This window comes from Juglans microcarpa x Juglans regia, chromosome 8D, assembly GCF_004785595.1.
Source record: "Juglans microcarpa x Juglans regia isolate MS1-56 chromosome 8D, Jm3101_v1.0, whole genome shotgun sequence".
NCBI lineage: Eukaryota > Viridiplantae > Streptophyta > Magnoliopsida > Fagales > Juglandaceae > Juglans > Juglans microcarpa x Juglans regia.
In genome coordinates, this window is record NC_054608.1 from 6,792,677 (window position 1) to 6,809,014 (window position 16,338).

The 16,338-nt window shown below is 32.9% G+C and overlaps 1 long non-coding RNA gene across 1 annotated transcript; it reads left to right on the plus strand.

Moving 5' to 3' along the window:
* Positions 1 to 608: 608 nt before the first annotated feature.
* Positions 609 to 15,918, plus strand: LOC121242805. The gene is made up of 3 exons (XR_005935980.1): positions 609 to 735; positions 5,933 to 5,937; positions 15,907 to 15,918. It is a non-coding gene; the product is annotated as an uncharacterized LOC121242805 (long non-coding RNA).
* The last annotated feature ends 420 nt before the right edge of the window (positions 15,919 to 16,338 follow it).

Consider the following 16,338-nt stretch of genomic DNA (forward strand, 5'->3'; position numbering starts at 1 on the left):
ATTACAAATCCCGAAATACTGATCTCTCTTTTTCTTTTTCTGATCTCTCTCTTTATAATGTTGGTGGCGGGGGTGGCGGCAGTGGCTGAAAAACAGTAACAGGTGGTCGCTTTATTCCTGTATGCATGGTAATGGTAATGTATGTAATGAAGATGATGTGAATAGAAATTGATATCAAATGCTGATAACAAAACATGATGAGATTCATCAACCTACGTAATAGAGGCATGAATGAAAGAACAATATCAGTTTAACAATGCTTAATAATTTTTATTTCCCGGAAGAATAAAGGCACTTCATGATCAGTGATTCAATTCATTGGAAAAATAGGAAAAGCGGCAAAGATTGGTAGAAGTAGAATTAAATTATGGTTATAAAAAAATGATATCAACAACACCATTTTAACAAATTTCTTATAAAACTATTTAATAAAATATTAATTTATTTTAAATTCAATTGATTCTAGAGGAAAGATATTTGCAAGTCATGGAGTAATATGCAAGTGATGTGCAATCTCTTTAAAAAAAATTAGTAAATACAGAACTTATAAGAAAAATATATTTTTTTAATATTAGATCAAAGTATTTTTTTTTTTTTTTAAACGGCACTTACGCTATAACTCATAATTAATAAGAATGTGGAGTATTGCCAAAAAGCTACTATTTCATTTTTTTTTTTTTTGAAAAAATAAGATCAATAAAACAGTACGCAGTGAGAATGTGGTACCTGGGTTAGGTACAGGCCCACAGTCGCCGCACATCATCTGGGCCACACCTGTAATAGATAATAATAAATAACAACAACATTAATAATAATAAAGAAAAGTGCAAAAGATTGGATTGAAGAACCATTATAATTTGATACTACTGCATTATAATAATACCATTATTATAGTTTTATTATTATTATTATTGGGTTCTCCAAGGATTTTTTTTTAATTTCATATAATAAAAGTTTTGAAATAACTTTTATTATATCTTGGAATTATATAAACTTAAAAACCAAAACAGAAACAAGGAACTTATTTTTATGTTCATTTCCTATATTTTATATATGTTTGATCTCTAACCTGAAAATACATGATGAAAAGGAAAAAAATATAGAAAAATGCTTTGGGACCTGAATTTGTGTTCCGAAAGCTTTTTTTTTTTTCTTTCTTAGTAATTAAAAAAGTATTTTTTAATAATATTGTGAATTTTTTATTTTTTTAAATATTTATGAGGATTAAAAAAATAAAATAAATAAAAAATAAATTTTTTTACCTTTTTGGTATATTTTCGGGCTACATCTCTCGAGAGATGTAGCACTACTAAAAAATATAACCTTAAATAATATCCTCTTTTATAAAAGTATTCATTTAATTCAGTTTTATGCAGCTGTAGATTGAAAAATACCTGGGTTTGAGTTCTAGCAAATTTTAAATTCTGTAATTTCTCTCTCCAAATAGAATATTCATTTCTCAATGTCTAATTGAGTTTCGCATTTTTCTTTCATTGTGCAAAAATACTGGAAAATTTAAGAAGATGTTTAGAGAATAAGATGAAATGAAAATTTTGTAAATATATATTAGTAAAATAATTTGATCAGTTAAGATATTTTATTAAAATTTGAGAAAGAAGATTAAAAAAAATTTAATAAAAATATTATAAAGTAAAATATTATTAGAATGTAATTGTTATTTTAAAATCTGAAAAAATTATATTGTTTTTTATATTTTATTTTGAAACTTGAGAATCTACGTTGTAATAATTAGATAAAAAAATTTAAAATTTAAAACTGAAAAATATTTATATTTAAGTAATAAAGGAAATTTTGAAAAGAGACGGAATAAGATAAGATTGTTTGTATTCTAATGAAGTATCAGCAGTGTAATTAATTTGGAGGGCAATTTCGTAAATTGATTCTTTGATTGATAAATTAAATACTTCTCTTAAAAGTACTCCTTACATTGACCACTACCATTTTATCCTCAAAACTATTTTTTATTTTTATTTTTATTTTTTTAAGGAATTTTATCCTCAATCTTATTCCTATGCAAGTACAACTGGTACTGTCATTATTTACAATGAAGAGGTAAATTTAAAATTTAAAATTATATCTTATTAATACTCGTAGACCATGTGTGAGATAAATTGTCACCTAATAATTGCATGTCGTACGATCTGAATGTAAATTAGTACGTACCAATGTTTTCAAGAGAAGGGAGACGTTCATGTTTTGATCGCCGTTGTTTTCTTGTCTGTTTACGGAAGGTGGCGGAAACCCTTTTGTTTCCCGTTTGAAGATCTGCCTCTTTTATTAACTCATCTATTTCATGTCCAGTTGTTTCAGCATACTTGCAGATATAAGTATCCTGAAGCGAATAATCCTTGGAACCCGCAGACCAATTAATAACTGGTAGTACTGTTCCTTGAGTCTCCTCATCTTCAAGACTAAACTCACCATCATTTTGAATGCCAAGTTTTTTTTCTGTCATAGAATAATCGTGCACAAAAAATCAACACCTGTACTACATGATTAATTCAATCAAAATGATCCAAAAGAGAATGCCTCCAAAACCATCCATCAAATAAATATATTCTCACGTGCATGAATGCACATATAGAATTTAAAATTTATAAATCTAATCTTATGAGTCCTTATTATATATATATTACTTCCATTACCTCCGCCTTTAACGGGATCTGAGGCCGAACCACGAACATGTGAGCGATATGCTTCCTTTCTTTCCATTTTTCTAGCTGCTATTCTCTTGCAAAAGCTTTGATCAGTTGTCTGTGCCTTCAGGGATAGATAATTTTATCTTTTTAAAGAGCATGCGCAAGTGAGCTAATCCCTTGAATAAATTATACCCAGGTCTGTGGTTGCACGGACAGGTTGGTAGAATTTTTTTTTTTTTTAAAGAGCATCTGCGAGTGATTGGAATTTTCAAAAGAATAATAACTGACTGACTACCCTTTTCCAAAACCGCGTTAGGTGACCGACTCACTACCTCAAAAGGCGAACACTTGTCTGTGTCTGTCCAAGTACTATTTTCTTTCAAATTTCGCCAAAACTCTCTCGATCTTATTCTCTACAGTACATCTCGAATATTTTCTTGATACATATTTTTTTAGTACTTTTAAATATTTAAAAAAATTCAAAATTTTTAAATAACATTTTCTTAATCATTATATAAAAAAACTCAAAAAAAAAAACAAAAATAGGAATGAGAAAATGAACGGATTCCAACGTGATCTCTAGGGTTTCGTTTGGTTACCAAACTCACCTCAACTCATCTCAATTCATCATTACAATTTTTTCAAATCCCAATACAAAATATAATAAACAATTCAACTTTTTCAAATTTTAAAATAATAATAATATTAAAAAATAATATTCTAATAATATTTTATCATCACAACTCAACTCAACTCAACTCACTTCAACATCCACACACACCCTAAGAGTATTAATATTGGATTGGCCATCTTATTTTTTAAATTTTGACTAATATGTAACTTTTTTACTTTTAACTAATCATTCAAAACTTAAAATCTGCATTGGATTAATCATCACATTCTCTATAATAATAAAATTTTATTATTTTTTATTATTTATATTTTTTTAATTAATTTATATTTTATTTTCATAATCTTCAATAACCTCTAACAATTATTTTCATTTTTATTTTCACAATCTAACAATCTATAATATAATAATCTCATATGTATATAGATGATAAAATTTCATATGAATAAAAACTTCATATCTATAATATAATAATCTCAAAAAGTATTTTTAGACTTGTTATAGTTTTTTTCATATTTGAAAAGAATAATAGATTTACTGTAACTTATAGTTTAGATGAAAACAATTTAGTTAATTCAATGTGGAGTAAATATGGATGATATTTGTTAAATTTAAAGATAAAAATGTATTTGGCTAATTCAATGCCAATGCTCTAACATTATACATGAAGGTTTTTATTTTCAAAAAATATTTTATCTTATCTCAAAATATATTTTACTAATATTTTATTTTATTTTTTAATTTTAATCTTAACTTATTTTATCTTATCTATAAAAATAAAGGAAGTCGACAGGGATTGAAGAGTGATCTCATTAAGAAATTAAAAGGAGATGAAGCCCACACGCTCAAATATTAGAAGAATATATTTGTTTTTAAATGTGAAAAATATGTAAATACATTTGTGTTTAGATGTAAAAATATAAAAATATATCTATGGTTCTACAATGAATGTTTGTGGATGTGGAAATGTGTTCGTTTAGCTCTGTTTTGCGTCTCAATTCTAGATTGCAATCGTTCCGAACATCATGATTTACCGTACCTTAGCCTAACGGGGGGAATCCAATGTGATCAAGCGAATCGCTGTGGTAGGGGCCGTGAATGTAATAGATGACGGCATTGGTCACGTTACGTGCCGAAGTTGATAGATGATAGCTAGCCAGCTTTACTACATATAGATATATTCACCCGCAAATCCGCGTCATTTTGTGGACCGCATCTTTCTCTTTCTCTCACTCTAGCCTCTACAATTAGGGGTGAAAATGATTTAGTCCGGTCCAATCCGACAATGGATCGAATCTTTTTAATCTACTATTTTTCTGGATTGGATTAGATCAAATTAAACATTCAAAGGGACCGGATCGGACTGGACAGCTATCGGTTCAGTCCGGTCCGGCCTAATTTTTTTTTTATTTTTTATTTTTCTAAATAATTAATAAAAAAAATTTATTTAAAATATTAAATTAAATTAAGTAACTTATTAATATAGATTATGTAACAAATTCAATAAAAAATATTTTATATAGTCAATAATAATAAATTAGATGAAAATTATATTACTAATTTATATAATTACTATATAATTAACTAATTAATATTATATATTAGTTAATTCATAGAATATTAACAAGTGTTAATAACATATTTAAATTTTTATATTGTTAATTTATAGAATATTAACAAGTATTAATAATATACTTAAAATTTTATATTATTAATTGTATAATTATTATATATAATATTTTTTTTTATTTTTTTTATTCGATCCGATTCAATCTCAAAAAATTTTGAACTGTAGATCAAACTAAAATTTTTCGATCCTCTAAAATATAAATCAGACTGAACTGATTTAAATCTCAATTCAGTCTAATCCAAACCGAAACGGTAGGTCCGATCATTTATCACCCCTATCTACATCAATGAACAAAGCACGTAACGCGCTTTTTATCTCTCACGTGGACCCCTCACTCTCACTCGCGTGTCACCAACTCACCAATGCCAAAACAAGATGAAGAAAAGAATAGTAATATATATGGGAGAACCTCAGGACCGAGGAGCATCCCAGACGCAGCCAAATTCAGACCGTCGATGAAAAGACGACACTAAAGTACGAGCACTATTTTGGAGTCTACCTCTTAACTGTCATTTATTACGATTTGCATAATGCTAAGAGCAGCTTCCGCCCTACCATGGGTTTTTTATGTATTTTTTTAATTCTTTTTTTATATAAATTTTTTAAACAATTTTAAATATTTTAAAAAATTATAATATTATTAAAAAAATACATTCTTAATTACGAAGTAATAATTTTTTATTTTACTTCATAATTAAAAAAATATTTTTAATGATTTTTTTTATTTTCTGATTGAGGAATTATTTTTTAATAATGTCTTAAATTTATTTTATCTTTTTGAAAAAGTGTTAAAAAAATCTATATTAAAAATAACTTAGAAAAACACATAAAAATCACATACTAAAAGCAGCAGTAGCCCCAAACGATGGCTCTTGCATTGTCCATATATGATACTCATACTTCTTATATGATACTCATACTTATATATAATACTTATACTTAATTATTATATACTATTTATACTAATTAAATATAGTATATATACTTCTACTACTAATATATAATATTAAGGTTATGTTTAGATGTTGTACTGAATTGAGCTAAGTTGAGTTAAAATGATAAAATATTGTTAGAATATTATTTTTTAATATTATTATTATTTTGAGATTTAAAAAAATTAAATTGTTTATTATATTTTGTGTTGAAATTTAAAAAAATTATAATGATGAATTAAGAGGGGTTGAAGATATGGTTATACTACTTATATAATAATCATACTTAATTATTATATACTTATATTTATACTAATATAAATAATTTCAATAATTTCAACACTCCTTCAGCTTTTCTTTCAACATTGGCCGCTACCATCTAATTGATCCTCTCCTTCTTACAAACCTTGTATACAATGAAAAACTAGCAATAGTACAATCTAATCAGAAGTTGTTGTCACTACAAAAAAAAAAAAAAAAAAGACTGTTTGTGATGTGTGATTTATCCTCTCTCTTCGATGCGGTTTGGGAATAGAAAGAACTATTGTTTTCACTTTCAAGGATGTCTTCTAATGATATGTAAAAAGTGAATTGATTATGTCGAATGATCCGTTGATTTTGAACTGGTTTAGTGAAATCAGTTGTAAAGTTCGTGGTAAGGAGTTAACAAGAGCACTGATCATAGTCTTTTTATAGTTTGGCTGCATTTCACTTTACTATATCTAGATAGATACATTCCACATTAATCACTTCGTTTCCTTTTTCTCCAGTTGTTTTGAAAAATCAAAGAAAAAGAAAGACATTTTTTTCGACATTGCTTATCATTTGAAAGTAAGTATTATCCTAAAAATGTTTACATATCATGTTTGGTTATAATATTTTTTTGTAATTGTATTATTTTTATACAAGATGTCATTTGAATACGTCACGTTATGCTTATATAATAAACATATTTAATTATGTTGAATGATTTATTTGGACAAGAATTGTCATGTTAAAAATACTACATCAAAGTATATAGCGGAAACGATATTACATCATTAGCAAATCGTAGATCTAGTACAGTTGTTCCTATGAATCTTCGTCTTTGTCGTTATTGTTCATCCGAAGTCCTTCCGTATTGATAATGAAGTGTGCTACGTGGTAAAACCAAAGTAATACTCACAAATTTCGTAACTTAGATTCGGAGATTAAAAAAATCCAACACATTGAGAGAAAGAATATGTTTATTGTACAAGTGAGTCATCCAAGATTTAAAAGGAGGGAGGGCCAAGGCTATACAACTAACCCTTATAAATGTAACTTTCAGCTAATCATTAAGGGGCAGCCATCCAGACTTATAAAGTGACTTCATAATCACAGTATAACTTCCAAGAAAAGGAGAATAAATGTCCATTATAGATGCCTCTCTATTACATATCATAACTTGTAAAACAGGATCATATAAAAATAGATGCCCTTTTAATCTGAGCATTTGTGTGCTTGATGACACTATTTTTGTTGTATTTATTGCTACTAAAGCTACATATACATCCCCTACACGTACTGTCTATGCCCTTCCCATTGAGCCGCCCCTGGCCCATATTATTGGTTTGGCAAGTGATCATATTGCTGTAAGCGTGCGTATATGTCAGTGCGTGCTGCTCCCATTAACTGATCTCACTGCATTTTTGCAATAAATCTACAGTCTTTTCTTCTCTTTATTTTATATTTTTTATCTTAATATTTTATTTCATAAATATCGAAAACGAGATAGTCCTCAACACTAATAATTTCAATCCACTTCCTAGCTAGAATATAAAATCGTACATTTTTTTAATCCAACTAAAATATTAGTCCATCAGCAGTACTAAGCGCATACCGCAATAATAGAGTAGTAACCTATCCTTATTTAAATCACTTGTTACAATCCGTACGAAAAAAATCTGAAAAATTTGTGTCACAACTTTTGGATGAGAAAATTTCAAATTAAAAGAACTAGGGTTATTGTTTCCGAAGTGGGCTGTTGTATCCATTTCAACCTATGTCGAAATCAGCTTGATTTTGGGGATCGAGTCTGTAGCCAATGCAAAAGACGATTCGCTTTCTCATTATTGATTCTATCTTTCTTACAAATCTTCCTCTTTCTGTTTCTTTTCTTCATCTTCCTCCTGCAACTGAGAAACATATATATATGTTTGTTATGAACAGTTTTAATGCCAAAAATCATACTACAGATTCGAAAGGAAGAAAGAGTCATCCCTAACCTTTGAGATGATTCAGATGTTGATACGATAGAATTTGCGTTCATCTATATAATAAATAATAAATAAGTAAATAAAATAAATAAAGAATGACACAAGAATTTACGTGGTTTGACATAAAAGTCTATGTCCATGGGTTGTTAGGGGTAAAATCTACTATATCAGACGATGGTTTTACAATATTTCATAACTTCACATATCGCTCAATACAATGAGCGAATTTAGTCTCAGGAGATTCCCTCTAGAGAATTTGTGGAGAGTGCCTGAGCCTATTAGATTTGTGGAGGAGCTGCTCCTTATATAGAGGTTATTTTCCTAAAGTGATAGAGCTCAATTTACCTTATGAAGTATTTTTCTTATGGGAATCTAAGTCTTGTGAAGCTTTTTTCCTTTTATGAGTCTAAATCTACTTCTTTGTCTTATCTCTTTTCTGCTTTATCTATTTTCCACCTTATCTCTTAGCTTTATCTCTTCCCTTAGTGATAGGCTTCCAAAGTTGACCCAATCGATTTAGTCCCTAACAGATGCCTTCGATTCTTAAGGTCAACTTGTTTATCAAGAAGGCCTTGAGAATCTTCAAGTCAACCTTGATGAAGGTAACCTACAGAAAAAGAAATCTTGGTAGCCGGTTCTTAGTTTTTCACTGTTATACAATAGAGATCTCTATGAGTGGTCCTCAAGAAGAAATTGTAAAATTTGTAATAAATGCCTTCGAGGATGGGCATTTATGAAGTTTGTTTGTAAGAACGTTTGCGTAGTTATTGTATGTGAATGTTTATCGTTAGTAAAGTACGTATATTTCCATGCTCGGTGATCGTTTTTTCTAGTTTCAGTGGATTTTGCCCCATGCTTATTTTTTGTTGGTATTTTTCTGTTTTGATGTGGATGTAAGAGTTTGTTTGTAGTAACCCGAGCTTAAGTGGTTAGGGTGTCTGTCGACCCTCTCAGATCTTGCGGTTTGTTGAGCCTGTCGACCCGTTCTCGAAGGACATTCGTGCGAAGCGGTTATAGAGTTTGGAAGCTCGTTCCCGAAAGTAATCCATTGGTGGCGATTGTAGCAAGTGGAGACACTCGGATGCAGGTACTAACAGGAGATCACCTCGACCGTTGTACCTTTAAATTTGAGGTTAGTGGAAGATCATCTCGTCTACGTCACCTTCGGCTAGAAAGAGTTAATAGGAGATTACCTCGACCATTTTACCTCGTAAATATAAGGCTAGTGGGAGATTACCACGACCACGTCACTTTTGGCAAGAACGAGTTAACGGGAGATCACCTCGATCGTTTTACGTCGTAAATATGAGGCTAATGAGAGATTACCTCGACCACGTTACCTTTGGCGAGAATGAGTTAATGGGAGATCACCTCGACCATGTCACCTTTGGCGAGAAGGAGTTAATATGAGATCACCTTGACCATTTTACCTTGTAAGTTTGAGGCTAGTGGGAGATATCTCGACCACATCACCTTTGGCAAGAAGGAGTTAATGGGAGATCAGTTCGACCGTTTTACCTCGTAAATTAGAGTCTAGTGGGAGATCACCTCGACCACGTCACTTTTGGTAAGAATGAGTTAACAGGAGATCACCTCGACCATTTTACCTTGTAAATATGAGGTTAGTGAGAGATCACCTCGACCACGTCACTTTTGGCAAGAAGAATTTAACGGGAGATCGCCTCGACCGTTTTACCTTGTAAATATGAGACTAGTGCGAGATCTCTCGACCACGTCACTTTAGGCAAGAAGGAGTTAACGGGAGATCACCTCGACCGTTTTACCTTATAAATATGAGACTAGTGGGAGATCTCATCGACCACGTCACCTTTGGCGAGAATGAGTTAATGGGAGATCGACTCGACCGTTTTATCTTGTAAATTTGAGGCTAGTGGGAGATCCCTCGACCTTTTTACTGTTTTACCTTGTAAATTTTATGCCGAACCACGTAAATTCTTGTATTTGCCGTTATTTATTTTATTTGCTTATTTATTATTTATCATATGGATGAACTTGAATTGCACCGTGTATATATATATATATATATATATATGTATGTTTATCATGAACACTGTGAACCTTTTGAGCATTATAATTTTGCCCCGCAATGTACTTTGACATTCCTCAAGAGAAGAAAATTCTCTGCAACTCTGTAGAAATCAACACGTTTTCAAACCATGTAAATTTTTATGTTGTATGATTGTCTGTTTACTTTTATTTTTCTGTTTTTACAACACTTAAATTTTTATGGAAACTCTAGAAGGTCCAAATCTCCATTCTTCTCCTCTTTCAAAGTCTCATTGGTTGTCTCTCTGTTTCTTACGATTAGCTCTACTTTATAACTTTGAGGGATTGTATCAAGTCAAGACTTCAGTTAACCCTTGATACAACATGTTTTTTAAATCATTCATCCTCCATTACTTTATATCCTTATTTGTGGGTCATCAGGGTCTACAATTGTATCATACGAAGATTAGGTAACCATGGAAAGGACCGTTGAATTGTCTTTAAAGGCAAGATTAGGATACCTGCTATCGAGGACATTCCCTATCATCAATTGCTTATTGCTAAGTGCCGTTGTATAATTGGTGATCATGGAGTACTGGTTCCTAATTATTATATATATATATATATATATAGATGATCACAAATATTTTATGATGGATAGATAAGATTAGTAATTGCTAAGAAAGTATACATATTAGTATAATATCACACTGTGATTTATATGTAACAGAATTCATATTAGTAGGAAAGATTATGCCTCAACCAGAGGGAACATGATGGCTACACTCTTATGCGAATAAACAGCATTTTGGATTTAAAGAACCAAAGTTTTGGCTGTGATCTTCACGGTTTTCTATATATATAAAGTTTTAACAAATAAACTTATAATTAGATCAACTCATGTTTTTTATTTTTTGGTAATGTGGGAATTAGCACTCTAGCTGTTAAGGAAAATGATGTCTCCTCGGTAACACAATATTAACACATTTAATTGATTCATTTTGTGTATTGAAATATGAAATGCATGGACATGAATAATAAATATAATAATCCTTGTTAATTGGTATTTATCTTCTCACACTTGATGCTAGATCTTTTCCTCTCTTTCTTTATCATTACTCAAAATTATATCTAAATGATAAATAAAAAAATATTTTGAATGAAAAATTAACCTATTCTTGTGTCCAAAATAATTAAAAAATCTAACAACTTTACAAATATTTTAAAAATTATATAAAAAAAAATCACATTCAAATAAGTTTCCATATTTAACTCTTCACTGATCCCGTCAATTCTTTTTGTCGACAGTCTTCTTGTTGGTTTTTTTTTTTATTTATTCTTGTGTTCTTTCGTACGTACATCTTGGTCGGAACCATCTCCAAGCGCATGAGGCAGCAATAATAATAGGGTTGACCGGAAACTAAAATTAGGATTGGCAAACCCAAATCTCCGCTTCAAAACTGTTTAAACCAGTGAAACAATGAGTGTAGCACAGACATTTGTAAGAATGCATCAAAGAAAAATATATTTGAATAAAAGCGTTCTTCGTCTCTTACACTTCCTCAGTACAATAGCTCCAATATTTATAACAGAAATGTATATTTACAAGAGAATTATTCTAGAAGGATTTATAATATTCCATAAGGATCAGAGTCGGTTATGGCATGCTATTGAGAATGAGCAGCAGATGAAATGGAGGTGGCATTCTGTTGTGGGCGTGCTGTGGATGCATTGGACTTGGCTTGTGAGGAGTTATCCCCTAAGGCAGGTACACATGCTCTAACATCCCCCTGCGATTTAAGCGGCACCGATAAGATGGTGAGGCTTGAATGTAGGAGTGCAAATCGTGCAGAGGAGAGCGGCTTAGTGAAAATAAGTTCTCAAGCAGTATTTGCATCTGATTTATATTATGCTTCAGTTAAGGATCTAGCTATTGTCGGTTGTTTCTTGGAACCCCAAGACACTAGGTGAGACCCAAAATAGACACAAAAACCACCCGTCGATTTCTGATCATCCAGGCAACCAGCCCAATTAGCATCTAAAAATGCTGTTAGTTTAAGGGGAGAGACAGGAGGAAAAAAATAGGCCAAGAGAGATGGTGAGTTTGAAATAACGCAGTATTCATTTGACAGCTTGCCAGTGAGAGTGGTGAGGACAGTGTATATATTGACAAACTTTATTGACTGCAAACGAGATATTTGGACGAGTGAAGGAAAGATATTGAAGACTACCAATGACACTTCGATAAAGCTGAGGATCCTCAAAGGAGGATCCATCAAGAGCTAAAATTTTAGCAAATGTTGACATCGGCGTTGACACAGTTTTAGACTCATGCATATTAGTCTTCTTCACTAGATCAGAGATATAACGAGACTGAGATTAAAAAAAATCAAAAATCCTTTTGTCCTACGCTAGACATGGATTCCTAAAAAGAAATGAAGTGAACCTAGGTCTTTGACAGGAAAAGATGTGGACAGAGATGAGATAAAATCAGTAATGATAGAAGAATCAGAGGCAGTAACAACTATGTCATCAACATAAATTAGAACATATACAGAGGCAGTAGTAGATGTGAATATAAAGAGAGATGAGTTAGAAATGGAAGCATGAAAACCAAGTGAAATTAATTTCAAACTAAGCTTTGCAAACCAAGCCCTAGGGGCTTGTTTCAAGCCATAGATTTTTTTAATTTACAAACAAAATGAGGAAAATCAGAATGAACAAACCCAATAGGTTGTTACATAAAGACATCTTCTTCTAAGTCCCTGTGCAAGAATGCGTTCTGTATATCCAATTGATGAAGGGGGCCAGTTCTGAGACACTACAATAGAGATCAAACATCATATAGTAACAGGCTTAACTACCGGACTAAAGGTCTTCGAATAGTCAAGTCCGGCTTGTTGATGAAACCCTTTGGCTACAAGGTGAGCCTTGTGCTGCTCAATGGTTCCATTGGCAAGCCGTTTGGTCTTAAGAACCCATTTTGAACCAAGAAGATTTTGAGAAGGATGGGGAGGGATGAGAGACCATGTTTCGTTTCGGAGGAGAGCTTCAAATTCATTGGCTATGGCAGCACACCAGGCAGGAAATTTTGAAACTTCTGTGTAGGAGGTGGGTTCGTCGGGGACAGGTGGATATGTGGTGAGGGAAGCACTATATTTCGGTGGTGGCCATAAAATGGTGCCATCTTATCGATGAAGGGGACGGGTTATGAGAGCTTTGGACCGAGTCGTCATAGGATGAATATTGATGGAAGCCGAAGGAGTGTCATCTGGGAGAGAGGAGGTCTGGGTTAAGGAAGATGGCGCAGGGGAAGAAGTTAAAGGAAACGGCGCAAGGGAGGTTCGGGAGATGTTTTTGGGAGGAGTGGAGAAAATGGAAGTAGGGTTTGTTTTGGTGGGCTCATGGGTTGAATTATTAGTATTGGGAGGAGACAGAGATGGGTTGGGCTGGGCAAAAAGCTGAGTATATGAAGTAAAGGCTCGATTTGGCAGGTACACATGCTCTAACAAAAAATAATTCCTAAGAACAAATTAAGATTGAGAGGTCGAATCAAATTTTATGATCGTCTTATTCTTACGGTCAACAGCCTGAATCTAAGGTGAGATATCCATTATCTCCTCGTCGATTTTTCGTGGCTATATATTGGGTGCTATTGAATCTATTATCATCTTTGATGTGTCCAAGTATAAGTTTAGCTTCCTTATTTGTGATATCCATGCAGATCCGTTATCACCATGAGCTAAGAAAACTTTATTTCTAATACTCTTCTTTGATCCTCTTGCTCTTCTTTTGTCTCTCTTCTTTTCGACATAAGAAATGTCCATTAGCAGAGATAGTGTTATAATCAACATAGAAGGTTTGGCCTATTCGATTGAAAAAACAACGTCCCATGATTCGCTTGTGCCACCGAAGAGCTGTATCTTCAAGATCCCCAATATACTCTACAGGCAAAATGAAAAAGCATTTGTCCCTGATGCATTTTCTTTCGGTCCTCTTCATCATGGCCATCCAAACTTGAAAGCCACTGAAAAAATTAAACCACAATACTTGCAATGTCTTATTTCTCGATTACATACTTCAGAAACAAGTAAGAAAAGAGTGATAGATTTGATCAAATCCATCGAGGAAGTGGAGAGAGAGCCTCGTCAGTATTATGCTGAATCAATTGAATAATACACTTCAGAAGAATTTGTTAAGATTTTGTGAATTGATGGTTGCTTTACTATTGAGCTATTTCGCAAGGATGCTTATGAGGAGCTTAGAGAAAAAGAAGACCCTATTTTTGCCATGTCTTGCATTCTTCGATTTCTATACCATGACTTGATATTACTAGAAAACCAAGTTCCATGGATTGTACTTGAGCGGCTGTTCAACGTGACCAATCAACAAACCCACAGTGAGTCTTTACTGCAACTTGCCATTCAGTTTTTTGGGACAACTTTCTCAGCCACACCACCTACCAAAATCTTGCCACTCAAAGACATCAAGCACATCATCAACCTGTTGAGAAAATGGTTGGTTCCATCAACTAAAAAGGAAGAAAACAACTCATAATATTGGAAAGTCATGCCTTCCACTACGGGCCTCGTGGAGGCTAGAATCAAATTCGTGAAGGCTTTGTAATGCCCCGGTCCCCGGAGAGGTCGGAGAGTTACTACCTATCGTCTAAGATCATCTTTCACAATATAAAAGGATATTCTGAAAGACTCCATAAACATAACCTTCTTTAATTTCAAAAGAACTCCATAAATATAGATACATTTATTACCACTAAAAATACATAAAACTCCTTCCACAGGGTCATCAAAATAATAATCTAACAATTAGATTAACTTCTTAAGGCTTTAATAAAAGTGTCAACATCCCATTAACTAAATCGACAGAACAAATTAATCTTCTAAATAGTAGTCTCCAGAAATTCAACATTACCTGCCCCCTCCACATAACAATCTTATTGGTTCCTCACTTTCATTCTTGATCCTCAGCTCAAATATTCAAATCATATGAAAATATTGTGGAGATAAAGGGATGAGTTATCAACAACTTAGTAAGTAGAGAACATATACTAGTATGTGAACATGAGTATTTATCAAAATTCGGAATGCTGAACAGAATATTTTCTCTCAAAATGTAGAATTAGAATACTTGTTTTTAAAATGCAAAATCGAAACATGTTACCAAAAATATAAGAGTGAAACTCTCAGAAAACATTCTTATTCAAAATTCCCTTTGGCAGAGCATAACTGAACATCTTCATCTTATCTAATCATATCAGAACAGAGACTATGTTTAACTCCCGTGGTAGGGTTGTGCATTCTGTGAAAAGCCAAGCAGAACATAAATCACCATAAATATCAAAGCGATTGCACTCATAATAGAAAATCACTATTATATCCTATGGGGGGTCAGAAGTCACTATTATATCCCGTGACAGGGCTAGAGATCACTATTATGTCTATATCATTCATGCCAGTTTTGGCGTCACTATGGAATATTGAGAGTGACGCCAAAACTAGTTGAGCAGCGGCGGGCGGCAGTTTCCAAGCAACAACCGTGCGTCTCAAAAATCTAACTTTTGAACGGGGACAAACGAAAACTTAGGATGGCTAAGGGAGGGCTTATGGGTGTTGATGAAGCTACTGGTGGTGGTGGTTGGCCGTGGGTGGCGGTGGTTGAAGGCCAAAACACCCAAATCGAAAATGGGGATGGAGGGGCTTCAAGGGTGGCGGATCAGAGCTGAGGAAGGGTAGGTTAGGTAGCTGGAGGGCCGATGGTGATGTGGTGAAAAGATGGTGGCCAATTGTAGCGCGACGGCAACGTTGGAACACAAAGACCGCAAGGCTTGAAGCTGTGCGTGGAGGCTAACGGTGGTGCGAGAGAGGCTGAGACTGGAAGGGGAGGGTCGCCGGCCAGTGGGGAAGAAGATGGTAGGGGCGGTGTTGCTCACGGATGGCGCACTGGGCAGATGAAGAAATGGATGGAGAGAGGAGGGTTGTTGCACGTGGGAGGACAAAGGAGCAGAGGAAAGAAGGAGAAAAAGGAAAGAAGGAAAAAGAGACAAAAAAGAAAAAACAAAGAATGAAAAATGAAAAATGGGAAAAAAAAAAGTGAGGGAAAGAAATGAGATCCAATCCTCACAACTTGAGTCACAAAATTGATCCAATGAAAAAGAATTTCAAAACAATAAGTTGAATAAAATAATTTAAACGTAATCACTGAATAAAATAAAATAGTAAAT